The sequence below is a fragment of the Heterocephalus glaber genome, unplaced genomic scaffold, assembly GCF_053883595.1.
Source record: "Heterocephalus glaber isolate CG9 unplaced genomic scaffold, H.glaber_assembly_v1.0 deba00000546, whole genome shotgun sequence".
Lineage (NCBI taxonomy): Eukaryota > Metazoa > Chordata > Mammalia > Rodentia > Bathyergidae > Heterocephalus > Heterocephalus glaber.
Window position 1 is genome coordinate 29849077 of NW_028258147.1, and position 27563 is coordinate 29876639.

General features: G+C 39.3%; 1 protein-coding gene and 1 long non-coding RNA gene across 3 annotated transcripts in view; one reads left to right on the plus strand and one right to left on the minus strand.

Annotated features, from left to right (window-relative positions):
- Slc25a13 (solute carrier family 25 member 13) overlaps nt 1-27563 on the plus strand; it is a 423604-nt gene that overhangs the window by 176302 nt on the left and 219739 nt on the right. The window lies entirely within an intron of this gene.
- Nucleotides 13145-27563, minus strand: part of LOC110345453 (uncharacterized) — a 67359-nt gene continuing 52940 nt past the window's right edge. Inside the window, exons 3-4 of the long non-coding RNA XR_015448640.1 lie at nt 18182-18254; nt 13145-14705 (exon numbers count right to left, since the gene is read on the minus strand). This is a non-coding gene — a long non-coding RNA (uncharacterized LOC110345453). The remainder of the gene's footprint in view (nt 14706-18181; nt 18255-27563) is intronic.

The window sequence follows — 27563 nt, forward strand, 5'->3', positions numbered from 1 at the left end:
AAGAGTTGTTTTTCTCCCCCACCAAAGAGTTCTCCTTATTTAATGAGATGAAACAAAAAGAATGAGACTTCTCAAAGCAGCTAACAGATTGGGGCCTCCTAAACTGCTTCTTGAAGAACAAGATACATCCCCCTCCCTGGCTGGTGGTGGCTTTACCCTGGGTTCCCATATATCCTCTCTTCACTGAGCCAAAGTCCACATTCCTTACCCTGTCACCACACACAGTTTGACCCCAGGCCAGGGTGGCATCTTCCTCAGTCCCTTTGAGGTCACAGCCAATGCTGCCCTGTGGACTCATTGGCAGTGGGTGTTTGGGGACAGCTGCTTCCTGAGCCTTCCAGCAGCATCCCCTTGCACGTTACTTCACAATGGCCTTGTGTTCTCTTCTGCCTGCTGGGAGGAAGATGCATCCTGCTCTGCCCAGGCCTCCCACCAAGTGTTACTTAGGGCCTTCAATCAAAACAGGGTGCTGGTTGAGTACTGTAGATTATTTGACCACCATTACCTCCTCCTTGTCCTTCATCTGCTTAATTCAGCCAATGCTTTCAGGACCCCATCTCTGAGAGATGTAGGTTGCTCTTTTGTTTCCTAGAACAGTAAAAACGTATTTTCTCCTTTTTTCTCTTTTCTTTTCTTTTCTTTTTTTTTTTTTTTTTTTTCTATGCTGCTTTGAAAAGACATGAGAACTGGGCCCATTGCGAAGAAATATTTTTGCATCCAGTTTGGAAGAAAGAAATCTTAACCCAATATCTGAGAACCTTTTTATTATGAAAACCTGGGAGGGACCACTTTGAAGGAAGGTATCCCCAGCAAGGTTGGAATACAACAGCGCCGTCTACTGGACAGAAGACCAAGATGGCATTCTGTGCAATAACCATAACACTGTGTCTTTTCCAAACCCAGCACCTCCGGTGAAAGGCAACTGCCATGGGTCACTGTTTCCAGAACAAATTCTAGGCCTTAAGAGTTCCCCTTAAAACAATTTCAGCAACTTTACTCCCTATATACCCCATCACCCCTACCCATCTACTGTCATGCTTTTTAGGCTACCCCCACTATCAACACTTATTAAACACCCTCTCACCTTGACACCTGCACATTCATTGCTTTATTCATTCATTCGGCACCAGATTCTGTGCCAGGTATTTGAGGTATAATAAATAAGCTACAGCTTCCTCAAGCCCCATTTGTAGGGCTTCTAGCATTGATCCTGGCAAGAACATCTATTCCTAGCCTTTTTCTATCAACTTCCTTTCAATTCTTGTTTTCATTTTTTTTTTCAGTTCCACTCTGAGCTCTGTTCTCTGTTAAGAGATCACTGGAATATTGAAGTATCTGTGTAAATTAACCAGGCTACTATATTTCTTCTCCTATGTGAGTTCAAATCCTTGGATCCCTAAAATGGTTATTCAAGAATGATTTTAAGATTCAGATCTTCAGGCAGTTTGTCAAATAGATAAATGAAGGTCAAAGAGGGGTGGAGTATTGAATGTATGTTCCTCAGCTAGCGATCATAGCCAGCAGTTGCCTTTTTAATACCTACAAATGGTCAGTCTGGCCAACAGATGAGAACACAAAGCTTACATTTCCTTAGACATAGTTTGCATGATTGTATTTTTATTTTCCATCATTAATAAATGTGTGTATAAAACGTGTAGCCACATCTTTAAAATCAAGTGGACCACTGTAATATGATCAGGAGACAAAATAATGTTAATAATGAGACAAGATACCTCTCTATAAATGTTGGAAAAATTGAGGAAAGTAGAAATTTGCTGAGTATATACTCATTATTAGAACAAACGTTCTCCAAAATAGAGACTATTTGCAGCATGACAGAGGATAACTCCTCAGGGCCTCTTAACACTCAGATGAAGCAAAGTCCAATGGCTCAAGGGGTCAAAAAGTTTCCCAGGTCCCTGAATTCATCTTTTTCTTTTAGGCCAAGTCGAACCAACTCGGAGAAGTTATATACATCTCAGTATTTAGAATTTTCTAGGAAAATTCAGTTTATGTGCAGTTTCCTAGTGTCATCTTGGCAGTTAAAATAAACTGTCCATTATTTTTTTCCCCTCAAGGTTGGGAGCAGAGCTCAGTGATAGAGAACTTGTCTAGCCTGGGGTCCCTGGTTACATTGCCCGCATGTCAGCAAACAACTTTTTTTTCTAGTGATGATTAAAGGTCTAGACTTCTTGTAAAGCTGTGTTCTGAGATATGCAAGGGTGTGAGAGGAGATGGAACAGGGAGAATGAGCGGCAATTAATCAAATTATTTCTTATAATGGTACTTGTATTCTTGTAGTCCAAGTCTAATTGCATTTGTAAACATTTCTTTTCTGTTATAAGCAATTCCAGATTAATGGGCTATTTCAAATGAGCCAAACTCTTCCATTTCTCTTTAAATGTGTTAATAATAGCTCACAGTGGCATTGTATTCTTACAGTCACAAGACAATTTCTTGGGCTATCTCTGTTGTCCCTTCTATTTATTCAGTAAAAGAATGATACTGATTAGAACATTAGTGGGCAGCCATTAATTAATGCTTTACTGACTTCCCTTATTAAAAAAGTCACAAGTTTGAAGGTAAGCCAGAAGCCCTTGGATTCTGCTTTCAGTTTCTGCAAAGATGAGAAATTTTGAGGTACTGATGGCAGTATTTCTATAGAAATGAGAAACAGTTGTCCACATATATCAAATGATATTTATTAGTAGAACCACTTCTGCAGAAGGTGTTGCTCCCAGTGTCCTAGAATTTGTTTTCCTCCTAGCCTGGACTATCTTTGTCTCAGAGCCTAGAATAGGAACTCTGTCATCCATGCTGACTTCTGCCCGAGGCTGTAACTTTCTAGAGATCAAAGTGACCTCCTGTCTGTGTTGTCACCATGAATGACAGGTCAGCATTGTGCAGTGCAGTAGATCAATTCACAGTACAAAAAATAATAGCTCTTTTTCCTTAGCTAGTAAAATCAAAGTGATGGTCTCAAACAACTTAATTTCATCCTTCAGGTACAAGTCCTTCTTGAGGCCACTGTAACTTAAGATGGTTAGGTTGTGGTATATATAATTGCTTCCTGGTTAACCATTTTACTGCTATGCATCAATTTTGCTCTACTTTTTTAATCTAATTATCATTTTAAAATAAGGCTCATGTCAGTATTTGAAAAATAAAAACAATTGGAGAGGGAACTGTTATGAACAAGAATAAGGGATCTGTATTCCTTGAATTTTAAAATAGTCATGAACCTTAGAAATCCACTATTCCACCTGGGGAATCATGTGATTAACTATTTTGCTTTAGTTGGTTATTACTCCTTCCAGAGCATTCACTTTGGCTCTTTACTGACAAAGACTACACATTTTAAAGTCCAACCTGCGGTGTTATTTTGTTTTCCAGTAGAAACCAAGAACCTCCCTATATTTCCATTGTACTATTATAGATTATAGCAACCATTCTGATGTTAATGTTAAGAATTTATATGTATGTACAATTTGATTAAGGTGTTCAACTTTAAGAACTATATTCAATAAAAACAGTAAAACTACTCACCCGATGGCAGCTGGAAGCAGACGGGGAGAAGGGCTGCGGTCCCAAAATGTAGTTCCCAAAAGTGCACCCCAATTAACCAATCCAATGTCTACCTCTTAAACTTCCATTACTTCCCAATAACATCCATAAATCTATCAATGGATTCATCCACTGATGAATTTAGATCCTGTGACCCAGTTATCTTCCAAAGCCCCACCTCTGAACACATGTGCCTTTTGGATCACATAGAAAAGGCTTCGAAGAAATAGCAAAATGTTAGCAGTTATATTTGGTAACAAAGGTTATGGAGAAATTATCCTTCTACAGTAATTTATGTGTTATATACATTTTAATTCTATCACTTTGAGCAAAAAAGTAGCTCTTAACTACAGAAAATATTTTATCAGGGGTTTTTTTGCTTCAAATGAAACTACTTATGTGAGGAAAAGAAAAATTATCCACAAAATACAGTAAATTTTATGCAACAAGAATGATTTAAGAATGAGGTGTTCTGGGTAACTGGAAGTGAACAGAGTCTATATGAGTGCAGAGCAAGAGTACATCAAAAGGAACACTACAAAGTGGCTTTCATCCAAACTTTTAAGACATTCTATTTTTCATGACTGGACCCAAACCAAAAATAGGCATCTCTCAATCCTGCACAGTAGTTACTAACCCACACTGCTTGCCTGTAAACATACCCAGATTCTCCTCCTTGTTCTCAACCACAGACTGGCTCTCTTGTATATGAAAACAACTTGAGAGAGTTATAGTCACTGAACAGTCTTGCCAGTGGAGGACAGAGGGCTAAAATTCCTCTTCCAGAGCGAAAAGTTCTTTTGGAAGAAGATATTTATGGCAGCAAAAAAAAAAAAAAAAAAGTGGAAGGAGGATGAGGACAAGGAAGAGAAGGAAAGAAAAGAAGACAAGAGAATAGAAAAGAAAAACAAGCTGTTAGGCACACTCTCATTTTGAAAATCGAGAAGCTGATTGCTGGAGTCAAAATGACTTATTCACCAGAAGGGAAATGCTACGTTCAGAATGCAGTCTCCTGACTCTTGCTCTGCCATTACAGTTATCAAAGCACTATCCAGAGTCCTCACAATACTCCCTATAGGACAAACAAGACCTGATGAAGACCAGTATCCCTGTGTCCAATCTGAAGTATTTGTTCTCTGGCTGATGAGTCTGTGTACAGTGTTTTAAATTCTGGAAGTTCTTATGAAAAGTGACAAACCAAATTATGAAAGCCTTTAAAACATCTAATGTACAACCTCTAAACAGCCATTGTGTTAAATGTCACAAGAGATTTTCATCTTAGTATTTAGTGCCTGGCAGGAGATGACTCAGTGCCATGGAATTTAATTTTAAATTGTTTTCAAATAAATTCAAAGGGATCAATAGCATGAAATTTTGGAAGGTGACAAGGGAGCTTTGGAGACTTGAGAGTTTTCAAAGCCATGTAACAAAGGTTACCTCTAACAGTCATGGGGATTTATCATGCTCTCCACCCTAATTGTCTCTAGAAGCTGTCAACCATGCTTTCCTGTGCAAGAAAATTAAATTGGAAATTCTTGTCACCTTTGCTTGACTGGGACCTCAGAGCACCAAACACCATATGCTTAGAAACTGTTCAAACATTCCTCTCTGGGGTTTGTCATTAAATCCTTGTTTTCTGGATGCCAAGGTTGAGGGTGCATTGGTCAAGGTCACCCAATGAGTCAGTGGCAAAGCTGGGAATACAACCCAGACTTTCTGACTCCCTCGCCCATCCCCTGACCAGAAAACCACATGCTCTTGACCAGGATGAAACGAGCTTGTCTGTCTCAGCATTCAGTGAGCTGGGGGAAAGAAAGTGCAATTCATCCATTTTCTTTTCCAACATTTATAAGTCATTTATTTCATCAGTTAATAGGCAAATCATTCCAGATCATTCTTCACACCAAAAAATCATTCTTTTTTATTAATTTGTCAAGGAAATACTACCTTAATTTGGAAGAGTAAGAAAAACCACTTTCCCCCATCACATCACATTGTGTAACATTGGTGGTGTGGCTGCGGTGAAAACCCACAGAAGCTGCTTCCTGTGCTCCACCGATGATTGGTTCTTTTGCCAGCTTCTCCATGTGGCCTTTCTTGTACTGGGGTCGGGCGTCCCGTGGTTCCTGGCAAAGGGAGGTCCCGGGGACAAGCCAGGCCTTGACGTGGCTATTCCTTCTGCTCTTTTGAATGCTCCCTGACCACAGAGAACCCAGTGCTGCTGCCAGCTGTACCCCACATGCCACTTGAAATGGAGCCAGTGGTGGCTGTCCAAAAAGGCGCCAGCCAGAGTCCAGGACAACTTTACTAGGGACAAGGGAAAAGCAGTACATCCATCTCCTGCAAACAACTGCAAGGGGAGAGAAAGGTTTCTAACACTCTGAACAGCAGGACAGGCCAGTGGGTAAAGTGTCCCACTTTATCTCATAACCATAAAGTTGTTTCTCCTAGGATTTTATACCTGTTGTGTTTGATCATAAATACTTCTTTCTCAAAATGAGCTAATCTGTTTACTCCCAAAGGCCTGTTGCCATTTTGGAGACAATTTTCCAAATTCTGGGTTGGGATTCCCCAACAGTCAATTTCATCCTTCTCCCTCTCTTGGCAGTTAGTCCTGGGGCTCTGGATGACAATGGGCCCCGAAGCTGTTAGCAGAACCACAAAGAAGCAGGATGGATCCAGGAAAGGAGAGAGATGTGTTATGTCACCAAGGCTCCTCTCTCCACACTGTTGTCGTCTGTTAAATCTCAGTCCAATCCAAACATGCTTCCAGGTCAGAGTCCCAAAGTCATTTCATGTCATTTCAAATTGTCACACTGCCCCCAGTAGTGTCACGCCTGCTCTTGCCACCCTAGCTGCCTGTCCTCTTCCCAGAAGAGATTCTGAGGCCTAAGCCCATCCCATGAACATTTCAGAACAAAGTCCTCACTGATTCATAGGTGGCTCCACATCAGTTTTCCTATGGTCCTTTAAATTGCAAACACTTAAAAGGCTGATCATCCTTGTCTTTCCCATCATATGTGTATCTAAATGCTTCCTATTCTTTATTTCTTCAGCTCTTTCTGCTTGCATAAGCCATCAAGTACTATGTTCCCACGAGAAGGAATGTTTGCTTAATGTGACAGCACTGGATGTACCCCAGGGAGAATGACAACATAATTTTGTTTACTATTCACTCTAAGTTCTAAAGAAGTAAACTTCATTAACTTTTCTGACAAAACACAAAGACTCTATTATATTTGCATTATCCTTAAAATTGAAAAAGAAAGAAAAAAACTTTGATGTCTCCAAGAGGGCAGGTTTTTTGAAGTTTCTGTTGCTCTATCCAGACGATCTGGAGGCTGATACTATCCTGCTGGGCCCCAACCTATACTGGAAATACTCCGGTACACAGGTCTGTGTGGTATCATAATAAATCTGCTGCCCCTTTGCGTGTATTCCATAGTCCAGCCAGCAGCTTGACTATCGGAACAAGGAGCGTTACATCCCTAATATTATGTAGGCATATGTTTTTCTTTCACAAGGTTACAGAACTATAAAAACATATATCTCATTCCAAGATATCCTTCAGCCAGCAAAACAAACAACAAAACAAACAAAAATCCCAATAAAACATTTACATAGCCTAGTGAAGCCTGACTTCAGTCATAGATTGTGCTAGAGAAGTCAAAACTGAAGACAGGGTCAGTCTGAGCAAGGTCATCTCTGGGAGAATAAGTCAGACTGAATGTCTCGATTTGAAATCTAAGAGAGAAGCTACAGGGGCTCGGGTCTTGATTCTCTGTCCTCATGGTAGAAATCTGCTCTTAGGATAAAAGATCATAAGGAAAAGAATCTGCAGAAATGATAATTTTAAAACTTTTTTTGGTTAAAAAAAAAAAACAAACCGGAAAACACAAACCAAAAGCCTGAATTAGACATTGGAGCAGATTACCTTTTTGTTGAAGGACCTATTAGCCCTCCCACCGCATGTGCTAAGGAAAGGAAATGGCTTGTAGTACAACTGTGTCAGTAAATACAGTCCCAGCCTCTGCGTCCAAAAGGAGTAGCAGGCAAGACTGACCAAAAACAGGAGTTTAAGGCCTTTCACATTCATTTAAATGTACTAAGAAAAGGTTAAATCTTCCATATATGTCAAATAGTCATCTTTTCTGCTTTATTTTAAACACGGTATTTGAAGATTCAAGAGTCAACAATGGGGCCCTACCGAGGTCCTGAGTTGCACAGAACAGGCCGAATCAGCCCGCTGCAGCCAGGCAGGTCTGCCCATGCCCTACCTAGGTCCTGAGTCGCACAGAATACAACGAATCAGCCCGCTGCGCACAGGAAGGTCTGTGCATGCCCTACCGAGGTCCTGAGTCGCACGCAAGATACCAAAGCACCCCGCTGCAGACAGGCAGCCACCTGGTTCCACACTACAAAGATGCAGAGGACACCAGACCACCAGACCAAGGTACTGAGTCCCACTGTTCCCGGCCCAAAGGTAGGGGCTTCTGAGCCACCGTCCCACTGCTCCTGGTCCAGAGGAAGGGACTTCCCAGTCACCATCCCTCCCGCTGCACCCGGCCCAGAGGAAAGGGCTTTTGGGCCGCCTTCTGCCCCGCTGCTCCTGGCCCAGAGGAAGGGGCTTCCAGGCCACCATCCCTCCCACCGCTCCCAGCCCAGAGGGAGGGGCTTCTGAGCCACCATCCCACTGCTCCTGGTCCAGAGGAAGGGGATTCCCAGCCACCATCCCTCCCACTGCTCCCAGCCCACAGGAAAGGGCTTTTGGGTCTCCATCCCTACCGCCGCTCCCAGCCCCTGTCCCACCTCTCCCAGCTCAGAGGAGGTAATCTGTGAAGGCGCTAACAGCCCCCCGCCCCAGTCGAAATGAGAAAACACATAAATAAGTCTCAAAACCAGACTTCCAGATCACCTACAGCAACCCCAAAGGGAAATGAGATGGAACACTCTGATACTCAACCACCTGGACCCACTGAACTGGCAACAAAAGGGGATCTGGAAAAAATGAAATCAGAAATAATTTCTCAGATAACAGGAGAAATTGTGCCCCTAGTGCAAGACATAATTAATAAATCTAGAGAGGAGCTCAGGAACATGATGGAATCCCAACATAAGAAACAAGTGGAATCCACAAAACAGATACAAATAGATTTCCAGGACATGAAAAACTCCATTGAAAGTCTACACAGCAGAATGAGCCAATGTGAGGACAGAATTTCAGATATAGAAGATAAGATTGCAATTAATGACCAGGAAAAGAAAAATTGCTTCTAAATTATAAGGAAACATGAGAAATTAATCCAGCAGCTGGTAGATGATGCAAAGAAGAATAACATAAGACTGATTGGAGTCAATGAAGAAACAGGAGAGAGTGCAGATGACATAAAAAAATCTCTTCACAGAAATAATAGCAGAAAACTTCCCAAGCAGGGGAAAAGAGCTTGGCATACAGATAAGTGAGGCATATAGGACTCCAAAGAGCCTTGATCAAAAAAAAATCTACACATAAGCATATAATTGTTAAGATTCCAGAAACACAACAGAAGAACAAAGTTCTACAAGCAGTCAGAGAAAAGAAACAAACCACAAATAAAGGAAAGCCCATCAGAATCACAGCAGACTTCTCAATGCAAACCATCAAGGCAAGAAGAGCTTGGAGTGACATATTCCAAGCCCTAAAAGAAAACAGCCTCCAATCCAGATTGATGTACCCTGAAAAACTATCTTTCAAAATGGATGGAGAAATAAGATACTTTCATGACAAAGAGCACCTTAGGAACTTTGTGAATACCAAACCAGCACTCCAAAGAATTTTACACAATATCCTAGGAACAGGCATTGAGGATCACAACCCCAGGAAGCAAAGCAGAATGAATCCATCTGGCATGACAAGAAATTAAATGGAAAGGGGGAGAACCCAACAAAAAGAAAAAGTCATGGCAATGACAAGTCAATACGTTTCAGTTATAACCATCAACATTAATGGTGTCAATTCACCAATCAAAAGAAATAGACTGGCAGAATGGGTCAAGAAGCAAAATCCAACAATATGCTGCATACAAGAAACACACTTAATTCAAAAGGAAACTCATAGACTGAAAGTTAAAGGGTAGAAAACAATACTCCATGTGACAGGAACACGAAAAAAAGCAGGAGTAGCTATCCTCTCTGCAGATCAAGTAGATTTCAAACCAACACTGATTAAGAGAGATGAAGAAGGACACTACATCCTTGTAAAGGGAACAATCCAAGAGGAAGAGATGACTATCATAAATATCTATGCACCAAACACTAGTGCACCCAACTATATAAAACAAATACTAACAGACATGAAAAGTCATATATGCACTAATACAATTGTAGTGGGGGACCTCAACACCCCACTGTCACAAATAGATAGATCAACTAGACAAAAAATAAGTAATGAAATACAAGAACTAAATCAAACTCTTGAACAAATGAACTTAACAGATGTTTACAGAGTCTTCCACCCCACAAAATCAGAATACACATTCTTCTCAGCTGCACATGGGTCATTCTCCAAAATAGACCACATACTCACACATAGAACATGTTTAAGTAAGTGCAAAGGAAGTGAAGTTATCTCATGTATATTATCAGACCATAGCGTGATGAAATTGGAGATCCATAGCAATTGAAACTCAAAAAATTTCATAAACACATGGAAATTGAACAACACACTTCTGAATAACCAATGGGTCACAGAGGAAATTAAAGAAGAAATCAGACAGTTCCTGCAATTAAATGACAATGACAATACAACGTATCAGAATCTATGGGACACAATGAAAGCAGTCTTACGAGGGAAATTCATAGCAGTGAATACGCATATTAGGAAAACAGAACAAGCCCAATTAAACAACCTGATGCTGAATCTCAAGCTTCTTGAAAAAGAAGAGCAGGACAACCCCAAAGCTCATACAAAGAAGGAAATTATAAAGATCAGAGGAGAAATCAATACAATGGAGACTAAGAGAACGATACAAAAACATCAATGAACCCAAGAGTTGGTTCTTCAAAAGAATCCACAAAATTGACAAACCTTTAGCCAACCTTATCAGAAAAAGGAAAGAAAAGGCCCAAATCCATGCAATTAGGAATGAAAAGGGTGAAATCACAATGGACCCAGCAGAAATCCAGAGGATCATCAATACCTACATCCAGAACCTATAGGCCAATAAGATGGAAAACACAGAAGAAATGGACAGATTCCTAGATACATATGAATTACCAAAGTTGAACTAAGAAGACCTAAAAATTCTGAACAACCCAATATCAACCATTGAAATTGAAAATGTAATTAAAAACTTATCAACTAAGAAAAGCCTGGGCCCTGATGGCTTCACTGCTGAATTCTATAAGGCATTTAGAGGAACTACTGCCACTACTGTTGAAACTATTCAATGAGATTGAAAGGGAAGCAATACTTCCAAATTCATTCCTGGAAGCAAGCATCACCTTGATCCCCAAAGCAGAGAAAGACCCAACCCAAAAGGAGAACTATAGGCCAGTCTCACTAATGAACATAGATGCAAAAATCCTTAATAAGATAATGGCAAACAGAATGCAGAAGATCATCAAGAAGATCATAGACCCTGATCAAGTGGGATTCATCCCAGGGATGCAGGGATGGTTCAATATATGCAAATCAATCAATGTAATACACTATATCAATAGAGCCAAGGACAAAATCCATATGATTATATCCATGGATGCAGAAAAAGCATTTGATAAAATCCAACATGCATTTATGATAAAAACCCTACAAAAAATTGGAATAGATGGTCTCTACCTCAAACTGATAGAAGCCATCTATGAAAAACCAACAGCCAATATCATACTAAATGGTCAAACACTGAAATCCTTCACACTAAAATCAGGAACAAGACAAGGATGTCCACTATCACCACTCTTGTTCAATATAGTTCTGGAAACATTAGCCATGGCAATTAGACAAGAGAAAGAAATAAAAGGAATAAAGATAGGAAATGAAGAATTCAAATTGTCATTCTTTGCAGATGACATGATACTGTATAGAGAAGACCCCAAGCACTCCACCAAAAGTCTTCTAGACTTAATAACCAAATTCAATCAAGTAGCTGTTACAAGGTCAACACACAAAAATCAATAGCTTTCCTCTACACCAATGACAGACTCACTGAGAGAGAAATAGGGCAAATAATTCCTTTCATAATAGCATCCAAAACACTGAAATACCTAGGAATCATCCTAATGAAAGAAATCAAAGACCTCTTCTCTGAAAACTATGGCACTCTGAAAAGAGAGATTGAAGATGATATCAGAAAATAGACAGACATCCCCTGCTCCTGGGTAAGAAGGATTAATACAGTGAAAATGGTCATACTTCCAAAACTGCTATAAAGATTTAATGTAATTCCAATTGAGATCCCAGCAGCATACCTCATGGACCTTGAGACAACAATCCAAAAATTCATTTGGAACAAGAAGAGACCCAGAATAGCAAAAGCCATTCTAGGTAACAGAGACATGGCTGGGGGTATCACAATCCCCAACCTGCAACTCTACTACAAACCTACTGTGATAAAAACAGCATGGTAGTAGCAAAGAAACAGACCTGAGGACCAGTGGAACAGATTAGAGGATGCAGAAACAACACCAGACACACTCAGCCATCTCATCTTCGACAAAGGAGCCAAACACCCTCACTGGAGGAAAGATAGCCTCTTTAATAAATGGTGCTGGACAAATTGGGCTTCAACTTGCCAAAGATTAAAACTAGTCCTGTATCTCTCACCATGCACTCAACTAAAATCAAAATGGATTAAAGATCTAAATATTAAAATAGAAACGCTGAACCAGTTGGAACAGAGGTTAGGTAGAACCCTTGAAGACATCGGTGTAGGAAAAGATTTTATGAACAAAACTTCAGTTGCCCATGAACTAGCACAAACCATGAACAAGTGGGATCTCTTCTTATTAAAAGGCTTCTGCATGGCAAGAGAAACCACCAGCAGTGTGAAGAGACAACCCACAATGTGGGAAAAAATCTTCACCTGCTCTTCCTCTGACAAAGGTCTACAATCTTGAATCTAGAAAGAACTGAAAAAGATCAGACTTCCCAAATTTAAAGACCCAATCCGAAAATGGGCATCTGAAATGAACAGATATTTCTCAGACAAAGAAGTAGAAATAGCAAATAAATACATGAAAAAATGTTCAGCATCACTGGTCCTTCGAGAGATGCCAATGAAAACAACGCTGAGATTCCACTTCACTCCAGAAAGAATGGCTGCTATCATGAAATCAACCAATAACAAATGCTGGTGGGGCTGTGGGGAAAGAGGAACCCTGCTCCACTGCTGGTGGGAGTGTAGACTGGTGCAACCACTGTGGAAATCAGTATGGAGATACCTCAAAGAACTAGGACTAGAAGTCCCATTTGACCCCACTATTCCACTGCTGGGGATCTTCCCCAAAGAATTAAAAGAATCATATTACAGTGATGTATCTGTGCCCATGTTCATAGCAGCACAGTTTGTAATAGCTAAAACTTGGAAACAGCCCAAATGCCCATCAACTGGAGACTGGATAAAGAAAATGTGGTTTTTTTATAAAATGGAGTACTACTCAGCCATAAAAAATGAGAAATTAGAGACATTTATGGCTAAGTGGATGCACATTGAGGTGATACTCTTAAGTGAAATAAATAGGACACACATGTGTAAATACCAAATAGTTTCTCTGGTGTGAGAAACTGAAAGTGTAAATAAGGACTAAATGTATAATAGGTAATGTGAAATAGGAAGAAAAGGGGCAAAGGGGAAGGAAGTGGGAGGGCTAGGGGAAAGGATAGAAGGGAATAGGATTAATATGAGAGAATGGAAAAATAGGAACAAAATCTTTGTAAATAGGGAGGAATGGAGGGGCTGAAGGGAGGACCTGGGCAAGGGTGAAAAATAAGAACCAAGAGAGACTATGTAAAAGTGCAAATTTCCAATGTGAATGTCATTATATTGTATACCTAAAATGTACCAATGATTAGAATGAATAATCGATAGTGTAAAATAGGAAGAAAAGGTTCAAAGGGGTAAGGGTAGTGGGAGGGGCAGGGGAAAGGAAAGAAGGGAAAGGAAAAAATGATGAGAAATGGAAAAAATGGAAATAAAGTCTTTGTAAATAGGGAAGGGTGGAGGGCATGAAGGGAGGGCTAGGAATGGGGAAAAAATAAGAGCCAAGATGCATTATGTAAAGGTACAATTCCCAATGAGAAATGTAATTGTGTTGTATACCTACAATGTACCAATAAAAGAATTTAATACAAAAAAAAAAAGAGTCAACAATGGTGAGAAGGCTTCCTTTGTGGGACTTTCTTGTTCTTTTTCCCTCTAATATAATGATATTTCTGGTGTAACATACAGGTTGGAAAGGAAGGATGTGAATGGGAAGGAAAAAAGACTTAAAATTTACACTCTATAAACTGAAGTATATTAGGAGGTTGAGCTTTTTTTTGAAAAGGGAAACTTTGGTGTTTAATCCTCTTATTCTAATAAGATATGAATAACATAGTATTTAAAATACTAAGTCATTCCGAAGTTGGCAATTCAGTGGCATTAATTGGTGCATAACTATTACCTCATTATACCCAAAACATTTTCATCATCCTCAATTAAAACTCAGGATTCATTACCCAATAAATTCCCCATACCTCCTTCTCCAGACCTTGGCAAGCTTTTGTCTGTTTTCTTTCTCTGTGAATTTGCCTACTCTAGGTACTTCATCTAACTTGGGATCATACAATATTTGTTCTTTTGTATGTGATTTCTTTCACTAAAAAAGTTTTCAAGGTCCATTTATTTTGCACCACATAGGAAATTTCGTTCCCCAAAACAAGCATACTCCTACATGTAATAAAAAAAAAAAATTTGTTCTGTCTTCCTAGAAAACCCTTGTTCTCTAGAGTTTGTTAAATCTCCATAAAGGAAAGTAAAAGCATGTTTGAGCTTACCTGACTTTGTTAACTTAGGGTCTTCTGAGTACATAGAAGCTTTTTCCTATTGCCTAAGAAGCCCAAATTGCTTCTGAGTTTTGTTTTAATTTTTCTTTGAGATCTTCTGGTATTAAGAACTGACAAGCTCCTGTGTTAAAACCAAAAAAAAAAAAATCTTACATTCAGTTACTATGGTCAACCCTAAAAGCATTTTAGCTATCTATCTATGACCATGACATAAATATTTGTTGTAATTTTTAATCAATTTAATCAGGAAGGAGTACAATGTGTAGGCCTTGAACATTTAACATAACCTATGTTTATAACCCCTGCCTTTCCTGTCACATTTCAGTATAGTGTTTTGCAAGCCCATCAAGCCCAATGCCATCTTTTTACAAGAAATACTTTGAACCAGGCATGGTGACATGTACCTGTAATCCCATGACTCTGGGAGGCTGAGGCAGAAGGGTCACAAGTTCAAGTCCAGCTTGGGAAATTTAGCTACTTAGCAAGACCCTGCCTCACAATTAAAAATAGAAAAGGTCTGGGGCTGGGGATTTAGCTCAGTGGTACCATGCCTGCCTCGCAAGTACATGGTCCTGAGTTCACTCCCTGGTACCACAAAATGATAATAACAATGATAATAATAATAATAATAATAATAATAGAAAAGGGCTGAGGTTATAGCTCAGTTCAAAGGCCCTAGTCTTAATCCCCAGTACCACAAAAAAAAAAAAAATGTTTTGTTAAGCTTTCTTCTGAAATGGAGGTTCCTAGTCACTATACATATATGCATCCATTAAGTTTTTAAATTTGAAATGATACCTTAAGCATAATATAAATTTTTTAAAAAGAAAATGGCTTTTAATATAATGATATATATTCTAATATGTAAATGCTTGAGAATAACTATATTGTGAGACATCATGAAGTGGTCAGGAGCTGTATTTAGTTGGAGAATCATCTTTGAATTCACCAACTACAAACACAAACCAAGATGAATGTGCTACGTAAACAACTAAATGTGTTGAGCAATGCTGTGATTTACTAACAGTTATACAAATTTCCACAATAACAAATTTTTTTAACAAAAGGTCTGAACAAAACTAAAATACAAACCTTTAGTTCTAGAAAATTTGGAGTTTATTAACACTGCAATAAATACATTGTGTTTATATGTAAATTGAAGTTAGGCTATTGGTTTGAATAAGTATACACAGGTTTCTCCAAACTCAAGACTGTCCTCTTGGACATAAGAGAGTTAAATGGGAGCCAGTCCTTCACTGTGCAGGACTATTCCAGAACTGCATAATATTACCATCCCTGACACCTGCCTTGTAAATGTTAGTGATGACCCCCACTCAGTGTGACAATAAAAAATTAGACTCACAAATTTTTTAAATGATTCAGAGGGGAAATAGAACTGGTCTGGTCTTTTTAGAAATGGGAAGCCATCAGATAATCCTCTGTGTCTCTATGACTTCCCAAGTGTCATAGCACACATGATTTGCATTGTTGGGTCTGGAGAGAGACACACCTACGGACAAATTAGGCAGGGAGTAGTTCCTTCCATGTTTTCAGTCTATTGGGTAATTTTTGTCTTTGTCCACATAGTGGGCCTGAGATTCTTAGCCTCTGCCTTTCTCTTGGGACAGTCCATCTACCATCTGTGCTAAGCTTCCTAAATGTCAGAAAGTACAATTTTACTGTGGATACTCATAAGCTGAACATGTAAATTATGTCATTACAGCTTCAAAAAGGGGTCAAACTCTCTTCTATTTCATTTTTCCCTTCAAAGTTTACCCTTAATTGCAGCCTCTAGACCAAAGCTGCAAGTCTTGGCATAGCTCCTATACTATTAGAAAAAGAGTCTACTAATTTCTTTCTGTCCAGTTCACTTCCAACCTGTTTCCATGCCCATACTGCTCTCCTCAACATCAGCCTGAACCAAACCAGGAGGTTTTCTGCTTTCTGTGAGTACCACAATTATCAGAACTGAACTTTCCACTTTCTAATACCTCAGCCTCCTAATCACTCTCTGAAGTGACCAATCTCATCATGTTTCAAAAATATGAACCTGCTTTTTTTTTGATACAGGGTCTCACTACCTAGTCTAGGCTGGCCTTGAACCCACTGTGTAGCTCAAGCAGCAGGTTCCCTTCATGCCTCCCTGTTCCTGTCATTTATATGAAGTAGATTGGGGAGGTGACATTTTATTAATGAGGTCATTGATATCACAATGAAGTACAGAGAGATTGGTTGATTTGCCAATTATTATTATTATTATTATTATTATTATTATTATTACACAGCCAATAAGTAGTAGGACTGGGAAAATACCACAGGTTTTTGTTCGCTTATTTGTTGTTTTTTATCTTAATTTGTGAAGTTTTTCAGTCATCTGTTCAGTAACTCCATGAAAATAAAAATCTCTTCAGTGAACTAATTTATATTTACCCTTTCACAAACCTTTAAGATTTAGCAAGTCTCTCAAAAAGCCTTCATGCCTTTCTTTTTGTCAGTACAGTTGGAAAACCGTTCATTTTCCAGTCTATCATCATATTTCCAGAAGTGCCTCTGCCCTTCTGATGGTTTAAGGGTGCCCTTCTTTTGACCTTTTAACATTATTATTTTTTTCTGAATATACAGAAAGCAGATTTGCCACCCCAAGAAATACATAGATTCTATATTTGGACACATAGGTATGGTAATCATTTCCATTTTATTTCTGAAGCATAATATAGACCAAAGAGCACTTTGGACTTGAGAATTCTCAGAACAGCCATCACTGCATGTTCAACATCCAACAGAGGAGCCAGCTTTCTATGCATTTTAATCTGTTCCTTTGACATTTTCTCTACCCTAAAAACCCTGCAAACTTCAAAGCCTAGTTTGAATGCTGCCTCTTCTATTATTAGTCAGTTGTCTCCAGAAAAATAGAGCCAGTAGGAGATTACACACAAACAGACACACAGACTTAAAAGAATTTCCTCAAGTGGTTATGGAGGCTGAGAAGTCCCATGATCTGCCATCTCCAAGCTGGAGACCCATGAAAATGCCTGGCATGATCCCAGTCTGCATCTGAAACCCTGATGGGGAGCAGGAGAACCAATGGTGTAAGTTCTAGGTCAAGTCCAAAAATAGAAACTATCTGGTATAAGTCCCAGTCCAACAGCAGGAAAAGATTGACATCCCAGCTCAAGCAATCAGGTGGAGAGAGGGAGAGAGAGGTCTCCTTTCCTCCACATTTTTGTCCCATTCAGTCCCTCACCTTAACAGACTGTATTAGATTGGGTGATGTCCTGCCACACTGGGGAAAGCAATCTTCTTTACTCAATCTACCAATTCAAAAGTAATCTCCTCCAAAAGCATTTTCACAGACATACCCAGAAAGAACATTTAACCGGATGATCTGGCCACCCTCTGTCACGTTGACACATAAAACTCCCCATCACATCTATGAAGTCTCCCAACTTCCAACATAATACCTCTAATTTTCCCATTGCACATTATCTGTTTAGCACTTATTTAATTTTCCTATATAGTACAGCTAATTGCTCACAAATGTTTGTTACATTCACTCTTATTTATACTTCACTAAGTAGTACTCATTTCCTTGCTTACCAGTGTTCTTGTAACCCATTACTTCTTTCTGAAATCATTGTTCTTCCTTCTGGAGTAACTTCTGTGACAGCATCTGTGGGTGACAAATTGTTTGAGTTATATATGTTCCCATTAGGAAGATCTTGGCAGAAAATAACAGCAAAATCTATATGCAAATGTTTTTGTTGTTCTTGTTTACAATACTGGGGAACCAAGCCCAAAGCCTCATATAAACTAGGAATGCACTACTCCACCACTGAGTCACATACCCATCTCCTCAAATTGTTTTTAAAACAAATAAATTCAATGAGCTCACTTACCAGGAGGTCTGAGATAGGGAAGCCCCATGACATGTAAATCAAAAGTCCTTCTCATCCCCCACTCTGTGTCCTCTACCTTTCCATTCTTCCCTAGGGTTAATTTCCTTCTGAACAATGGATACCACAGTCCCAGAATTACAGGCAGATGTGACAGTGTCCAAGTGATGTGGACTCTACCTCTTTCTTTCTCAAAGGAAAGGAGACTTTTCACATAAGCCAGCCAGTAGACTTCTCTCATCTAATTGAACAGGACTAAGTCACTCAGCCCTTTATAAACCAACCACTGTCAGAGACTAGGATTATTACAATTAGTGCACACTAATTAAGATTCAACCTTTGTGAGCCCAAAGGTGGTGACAAATACACCATCGATGTGAGATGTAGTTGATCCTTGGTTTGTTGGAGAACACTTGTGGGAAGGGCTCACCAGAACTTACTTAGTCACCACACGGAGTTATGCTTGAACTAGGCTGAGCAGGATGCAGCTCGAGGGGTGGAGCCCTGGGACAAAGAGCTTGTGTTTATGCTGCTCTCATATTTACAGGAAAGTGTGTAGGAATACTTCACCAGGACTATAGGCATGGGAATTTTGAGCCAGGGGATTCTTGAGAACACATGGTGCAACTTTGACTTCAGTCACATGGGAGTGACTAGGAAACTTTTCTTCCTAGTTCTGGCGTCAACTACAGACCCCAAGCTCCCCTGGTAAGCCAGTTCATTGCTAGGGTCACCAAGAGAGCAAAGGACGAGATCCTGGAATGTGTGACAGTTTGTCTCGCCTCATCCCTGAATTGCATGGGTGAATTGCACAGGGTTCTATCAGCAAGAGAGAAAACCCACTGAGTAAGCGAGAAGGTACACTCTGGACCATGACTACTTGACACCCTCACCACCCACCAACAGGAGCTAAATCTTAATTCTGAACTTGGGTTTTGTTCTTTCACTGAAGATTTGACCTCATTGTCTTCTGTCATCCAGTATTGAAAGGAAAAAAACTGAGGTTGGATTCTCTAGAGTAATTTTTGTAATTTTTTAATGTAGATGAGAGCCAAAATGTTATAACTTTGTGTGAATTTGTAAGGTGGTTTCCTCTTGTTTGGGACAGGCTTTTAGATCTTAGAGGTCTTTTTTTCATGTGATTTCTTTTGTTATTTATTTGAGGAATGCCTTAATTATCTCTTTTATTCATCTAGACCCATCCAGAGCAGCCACATATCATTTAAAAAATCTTTGTAACTTGCAGATATTTCATCCAGCTCTCCTTTCTTGTATATTTTTCATCCTTTTTTTCCTGTGTACTCCACCTGGATCCTCTTTCTAGATTTCTACTTAGCTCTTTAGTTTTGTCTTTCCTGCTGCTGAGCCTGCTATTGAAGGTCTATAAAATAAACTTTATTTTTGAAATATAGCATGCATACAAAGTGTACAAACTGAATGTGTACAAGTTGGTGAAGAATCACACAGCAATCTCACTGATAAAGAAAAGGCTATACCAAAAAATGCTGTCTTTCTTCCTTTAAGACATTAGTATACTTGATCTTCTCTCTTCCTCTCTGTTTTGCTGTCCCTGCTTCTCTCTCCTTCAGTCCTCCTCCTCCTTCTTCTTCCTCTCTCTCTCTCTCTCTCTCTCTCCCAGTACTAGGAAATGAGCCCAGAACCTTCACACTGACTACATCCATAGCCCATGTTTTCGTTTTTCTTTTGGGACAGTCTTCCTAAGTTGCTAAATTGCTCAGACTGGACTCAAACTTCTGATCGTCCTGCCTCATCCTCCTATAACATAGGGATTATATGCAGCAAAGTACTGCTAACCCTTCTTTTTTTGTTGTTTTTGTTTTTGTTTTTGTCTTGTTTGTCTGTTTTTCTGAGACAGGGTCTTGCTTTGTAGTTCAGGCTGGACTAGAACTCATGGCAATACTCCTGCCTCAGCCTCCAGAGTACTGAGATTACAGGCATGTGCCACGACACCTGGATTGCTAGATTCTTCTTTGAGAGCAGCTGTTCTGGTCCTAAGGCAGAGTTTGGTTCAAATGAGTTACATATGAGTTATCTCTCCAAAGATCTAGCTCACTCTGATACTGTTGATTTTTCTAATTATTCCTTCTTGCTCATGTAATCATTTTACTCACCCTTCTTTCTTCTGGGTGAAGATAGTAGATAGGTATACTGTTTCCTCAGCCTCATGCCTTTCCTGCTGTTCTCAAAGGCATTGTCACTCACTTTTCTAACTGGGGACTGAGGAGAATAATCTCAAGAAATGGAGCACACAACTTGCAGCTTTCATGTGGATCTTATGAAAACTAAATGTGAGTCCTTAAAAATTATCTAGGTCTTCCAGAAACTAGAAAATTTTGTGACTAGCTCAATGTAACAGATGCTTACCAATTGCCTATCTTTTTACTGTTATTGTTCAATCAATCAATATTTATTGATCACCTACTCTGCTCCAGGCTCTGTTTTAGGAGCCATAGTCATATAATAAGTAAGATGACACCTTGCTTTGAAGGAAATTCCCATGGAGTTAAAAGGGAAAGGCGTACAGAAAGAAATAAAGCAAATAACAGAAAGGGGCATGTGCCCTAGAGCAGTGTAAACAAAAGACATCGGGTGATGTTGTCAAAAGAGGGAGATCACACTCAGATCAGTAAACCAGGATGGCTTCATGGAATATGGAATTTAAAATGAACTTTGAAGCTTGGTAGGAATTGGGCCGAGATGAGAAAGAGAGAACACTGCATAAAGAGCAGAGTGGAACTAGAGTGTGCAAAATAGATAGTTGTGACTGGGATGAGAATAGAGATTAATAAGGAGAGGTAAATTTTTAACAAGAACAACAAAAGAAATCGGTCTGTATCCACTACACTTATAGGTTACAACTTTAACCAATAGCCAGAAGAAGCTGTAACATCCAAAATGAGCTATTTTGTAGAATAGTATGTTTCCTCAATAAAAATAAACGACATGTTTTGTTAGTCCAGTTTAACCTGGATCAAATGCTTTAAGTCAATGCAAAGTGCTAATATGAATCTTTCTCTTTAAAGAATCTTTTTAATGAATGGATTTGAGACAGCAAAAACTTGCCCAGAGTTTTCCTAAGTGCAAGTATGGATATGCTAAGGTAAACACTGATGATTACAGAATTAGTTCTGGCTGAAAGGAACAGGGAAGGTTTCATGGAAAGTGTACATTTAGGATAGGACTTGGAAGGTGAGCTGTGCTGGAAAAGATGGAGTTGGGAAGACCAAGCTCAACTCTCTCTGTAGTGCTCAGTCAGGATGAACAAGAGCTCACTGAGAGTTGGTAATTCTAGAGACACTGCCTTTCATCTGACCCAGCCAATTAATTATAGGTATTAAATGAAAATTTTCATTAACATTCAAAGGATACAATTATAGCAAATTAAGTTTAAAAAATCCCAATTGGTTTTATTTGGGATTCCAAAGTCAAGCGACACTTCATTCCATACGTTTTTCTGATAAGCTGAGGAGAGGAGGTTGGTTTCATAATTAGAAAACAGGAAAAAAGTAGAAAAAGAAAACAAAAAGCAGATTAGTCATTTCACAATGACTTTCCTTATAAGGCAGGGACAGAGAGACAGAACAATAGAAAAAACTCACTGGTAAACATCAGTTTAAATCAGCTTCTCTCTCTCCTCTCTCTCTCTCTCTCCCTCCCTCCCTCTCCCTCTCTGTAAGAATTAAAGCATAGGGAAGTTCATTATCCTGATTGGAAACTGGCTTGTTTAGAAATTTAGCTAATATCTCTCTCCCCAATTTTGGGGAATATCAGATAACAATTTAGTTTGTGTTTGGTGATACAGAACTTTAGTATGAGTGACTGTATTTTTATTTTAGCCAGGTCTGTTTGGGGGATAGGCCAAGAGCTTAAACCAAAACAATGCCCTTCTGTAATTTGTATTTAACAAGCATAAAGTGCTATGATGGATAAAAAAATTGAGTCCTGTGAAACTCTTCACATATTCAAATATTTGTCCTTTAAAAATATTATTATTATTAAAGTAATATTTCATGTGACTGCTATTCTCATAATGTGGGAAAAGAGAGAGGTTGTGGAAGGCTTTTGGGGGATGCAGATGATCTCTTGGCAAGCTGGAAATCTAGAGAGGGCATTCCAAGTGGAGAAAGCAGCATGTAAATGTGGTGACAGACAATACGATGTGATCAAGAAATGCCAGCAGCTCTGAAGAACTGAAGTACAGGAAGTCTAAAGGAGTGCAGTGACTATAATGAGGTATGAGCCACATCTTCTAAGACCTATATACCACCTCCCCAGCCTAAAAACAATGGCAGTCATCACAGATAAGCACATGCCTTAGATAACCACTTGGAAAAAGAGATGAGGGGGAGGGAGTTGGAAGGCAGAAAAACCAGTGCAAGTTCCACTGCAGTCAGAGCAGGGCAGGGTAGTAACCAAGTTGTCACAGCAAGCAGGAGAAAGAACCTATGTTTGAACTGCCTGCTTATGTCATTAAGATCTCTCACCACCCCATTTTTCAGAACACTGCTCAAGCCAATTCTATAAACCATAGACTCAAGAATAAGAATATCACATACATTGAGGAAATTTTAATTTAGCTTTCCTGAGAGCTGGAAACCCACCTCTGCAAAGTTCAGCACATTCCTCAAAGCTGCTCTCACTTCCTTGTGTGGCTGACTCAGGCAGCAAGAAAAGGCTCCGTTGCTAAGACAACTCCATCCTAGGACTCCACACCACACAGCCCTCTCCTGTGCTGTCAGCCTAAACTCTCAGGGATTGCTTGGAAAATTACAAACTATGAGTCCTTTTTCTTTGCTTATCTTCTCCAGAAATTCCATTTTCATACCCTTTATATTAACCATTCTATTTCTGTTATCAATTTCATCAGCCCCAAACTCTCTTCTCTAAGAAGGAACATAGACTTTCCAGTCCAATTAGATTGCATTTGCTGGTCCTTCTAGTCTCATTTACTATTATTCTATTTGTCTGAAAACTGTCAAAGGAAAGAAGCAGAGAGGGAGGGAGAAAGCATGCATGTGATTTGATACAGGAGTTGGTGCCATGAAGCACACAAGTACTGAATCTAGACTCATTTCCTTGTTAAAACATATGACACCATACATTAAATAATAGCAATATAGGGCATCTGGATTTCAAAAAGACATTTGGAATAGTTTCAGCACAAGAAATAGGGTGAAGACATGGAGACTGGATAAGATTGTGTGTTAGAATAATTCAAATCTGACAGTTCCTGGAAGGTGTCAATTAATTGCCCCCATTTTATAGGGAGGGTTCTAATATTAACCCTGTCCTGCTCATCAGGTTTATCACCACTTACAGTGGTGCATAATGCTAATTTTGCAGATGGCCTAATTCATCTAGTACAATGCCAGGCACCTAATAATTGTTCAATAAATGTTAATTTAATTGAGAGAAAACTGTTGACAGAAACTTGACAGAATTACAATTGTAAATTAGTTCATTAAGCTAAAAAAGGTAAAAATATGAATACATTAATATTGAAAAAGGGTAAATGAATTTTATGCTCTTGGACACAAGTAATCAATGACACAAATATAAGATTGAGAAAATTCAATTTAATGTATTTTTAAAATGTTGTAAAGAACCAAAACTACAAGCTAAATATGATTAATAGTTTGCTTCCTTCGCCCTACAAAATTAAAACAGACTACACACTGCCATATACTGATCAAGAAAGATAATAGCTTGTTCACCTCTGCACCGTGTAGACAACACCTGCAAACTGTGTTTCATACTATGAGCCACATTTTAAGAGGATCACTAATCAACAGACCACATTGTCAAGGGAATTAAGGTTGCTCTACAGCTGACCCTGCAGTGAGGGTGATGGCCTTGTATTCTCTGGATGGACCCAATAAAATCACATGTGTCTCTAAGTGTAAAAGCAAAAGACAGAAAACAGAGGACCAAAGAGATAATAATATAAAAGACTATGCCCCGTTACATTATGCTGAATTCATAACTGAATACTTGACCACAGGAAATTTATAGTTTTGTGTTTAAAAATGACTTGAATAGATAACTTCAAAATCTCCTCAAAGATACTCACCGGGGACAGATACATGGTAGATAGGGCTTGAACATATGCATTTTGTGGTAGCACAATTCTGTCTGTATTCACCATGTAGCCTAATATATCCCAGTTTCCAGGGATGAGAACATGGGTATATTTGTGGGGTCACTTTTTGCCTATCATAAAACTCAAGAAGTGCTTGTTGAAAAACATGAATGAATACTAAGAAAGGAATGCTCATAGGAAAGCTCAGAAGAAACCATTAGCTCAATCTGGTGTCTCCAGGAAAGATTCCTAGAAGATTCATTGTGGGTGAATAAAAAGCTAGGAAAAGAATAGAAAAATTACTAAATGTTATGCAGTCAAACACTCAAATTGCAAATAAAAAATTAAGGCTCAAGGAGATAAAACAACTTGTATGAATCAATTCTTCCTAAGCTTGGTCTAAGGCCAACTATAGTGGTCAACTCTTGGCCTACCATAGGCAAATGCTGCCACTTGAAGAAGGCAGAGATAACATACAGCAGGTAATAGATAACAGAAGAAATTCTCCTTATCAGACAAAAACATCCGCTCTGTGGATTTGGGAAACAAATTAAGGTTGTGAGCCTCTTTTTTCTCATTTGTAAAATGACATGACATAATAACAGCTTCTACTTCATATTATTGTCAAGTACTAAAAATAAATGGGCTTAGTCTCTTCTGCATAGTATAAACGGAGTAAGTGAATTATTATTACTAGCATTCTTTTTGTGCTGGGGATTGAACCCAGAGCCCCAGGCATGGGAAGCTCATGCTCTTCTACTGAGTTACACCTCGTCCTGTATTACTAACAATTTTAAATATATTTATTATAAAACAATTGAATATTTGCCCACAGCCTGTGTTTAATCTGGATACCAGGGCACAGAAGCAAATGAGATGGTTTCCACCACTCTGGACCTCTATGTATGCAGTGAGACATGAGCCCAAATGCCTACATTGATGCCTGTGAGAGAAATGAGCCAGCTGGGACCATTGGCATGAAGGTCATGTCTGGTGTTCAGGGAGCACCTGCTCCAAAGTTCCCACCAGTTATCGCCACATAGTACTGAGCCTAGTGCTGTCAGATATTCTAGGTTTTCAAGGGAAGCTACAAATCTAAATATTTGCATATAAAGTATTAAAATTTTGAACCCGGAAACGTTTTTGGTACTGGGGATCAAACTCAACATCTTGCACTTGCGAGGCAGGTGGCGGAAGCACTGAGCTAAATCCCCGTCCAACATTGGCAACTCATATAACACAGTTATAAACCACATTTAGCCCATAGTCTAGTTTGGAACCTCTATGGAGAGGTACTAGAGAAAAGCACTTGGCTGATCAATCAGCAGTCCTTAGCCTAGAGCTCCAGATAGAATTCAGGGTCTGTGAACCAACATGGAAAAAAGACCTCTTTATTTTTATTTATTTATACAATCCTTATAGTTCTTTATACATCCTTATATTTATAACTAGAAAATAAATTACATATTTGCTATACTTTGAATCTTGAGTATCCCCCCAGACCTGTGAGTGGAAGGCTTGGATCCTCACCCAGGGTGTTGGGGGTGGGGGTGGAAACTTTAGGATATGGGACAGAGTGGGAGGAAGTTAGGTCACTAGGGATGTGGCATTAAAGGGGATATGGGGGCCCTGGGCCCTCCTTTTTCTTTCTCTGTGCTTCCTGGCTGCCATGAAGTAAGGAACTCCTCCATCATGTGCACCCACCATCATGTACTACATTGGCACAGACTCAAAGGCAACAGGACCAAACAATCATGGGCTGAAATGTTTCAACCTGTGAGCCCAAATAAGTTTTCTCCTCATAAAATGATTGTCTCAGGTATTTTGTGGAAGCTGACAACGTAATACTTTGCTTTTGCTAACCTCTAATAAAAATTTAGCAACTTCTTATTTTTGAACTAGGTGCACCTGTAAATATCACAGAAATCACAAATATTTTCATTTCACATTACAGTGTTCAAGCATCTCAAAATATCTTCTGTGTTCATAACTACTTTGAAATGATGCAAATTGTAGATCCACCCTAGATTTTATTGTTAAATGTGTTAATAAAGAAACACATAAACCACCATATCATGGATTTGCTTTTAACACTTTGTTGATTGTATTTCATCATATTTGGCTACCTTTTAATCCTATTTAGAAGGACTATTCTAAGAAGGATTCCATATGCTTCACCACACTGCAAAGGGACCAATGGTATGCACACACATGTACCAACAGCACCACCACACTACACCAACCACAACTCTTGGACCAAATGAAGGGAGTAAAGGAAAGAGACAAAAGATTACTCCAAACTCTTTGATAAAATGTTGGGAAATGACCATATGCACTTAGCAGTCACTAACTGTCACTGAAGCATTCTCATTAGCTCCTTCAGACCTCTTAGCTGTGGTTAAGTCTAATTTCAGCAACCAGGAGTGATTGAGTCTTGGTGGAAACTGGCTGCTATTGTTATTCCAAGCTCAGTTATTCCAGTGGGCATCCCTCAGAGCCACGCTTGGCTCTGTAAATAGGTCACTCTGAAACGTAAACTGTATAGTTAGGGATGCAGTTCTTTTGTTTGATGTCTTGTTAGGCTGAGGATTTCTGCTGGCTTCTTCCCCATCCCATTTAACTAAAAGCTTTCTCTGTTGGTTGATGATCACTGCCTACTTTGCAAGTCTGAGAAATGTGCTTGGCCTCCTCCCATCAGGGCTGCTGCTCTGCCTGCTGCATTTTGCAGATCTGAGCTCAGCTGCGGGTTTATTCAGTTCCAGGAGACTGGGATTGGCTCTTAACATTCCTAGTTCTTGTGTGTCTGAAAACCTTCAGTCTGGCTTTACAAATGATCCAATGGTGTAACACTAGCTCCTGAATGGTAATGTAAGTTTGGTAATAATAATAAAATCGGGAGCTATCAGAAATTATTGTCTTGGGCATATGAATTAAGCCCTGTTGCAGTAAATCTGCTTCAAGAGTAATAATCTTAGTTTGGACAGAA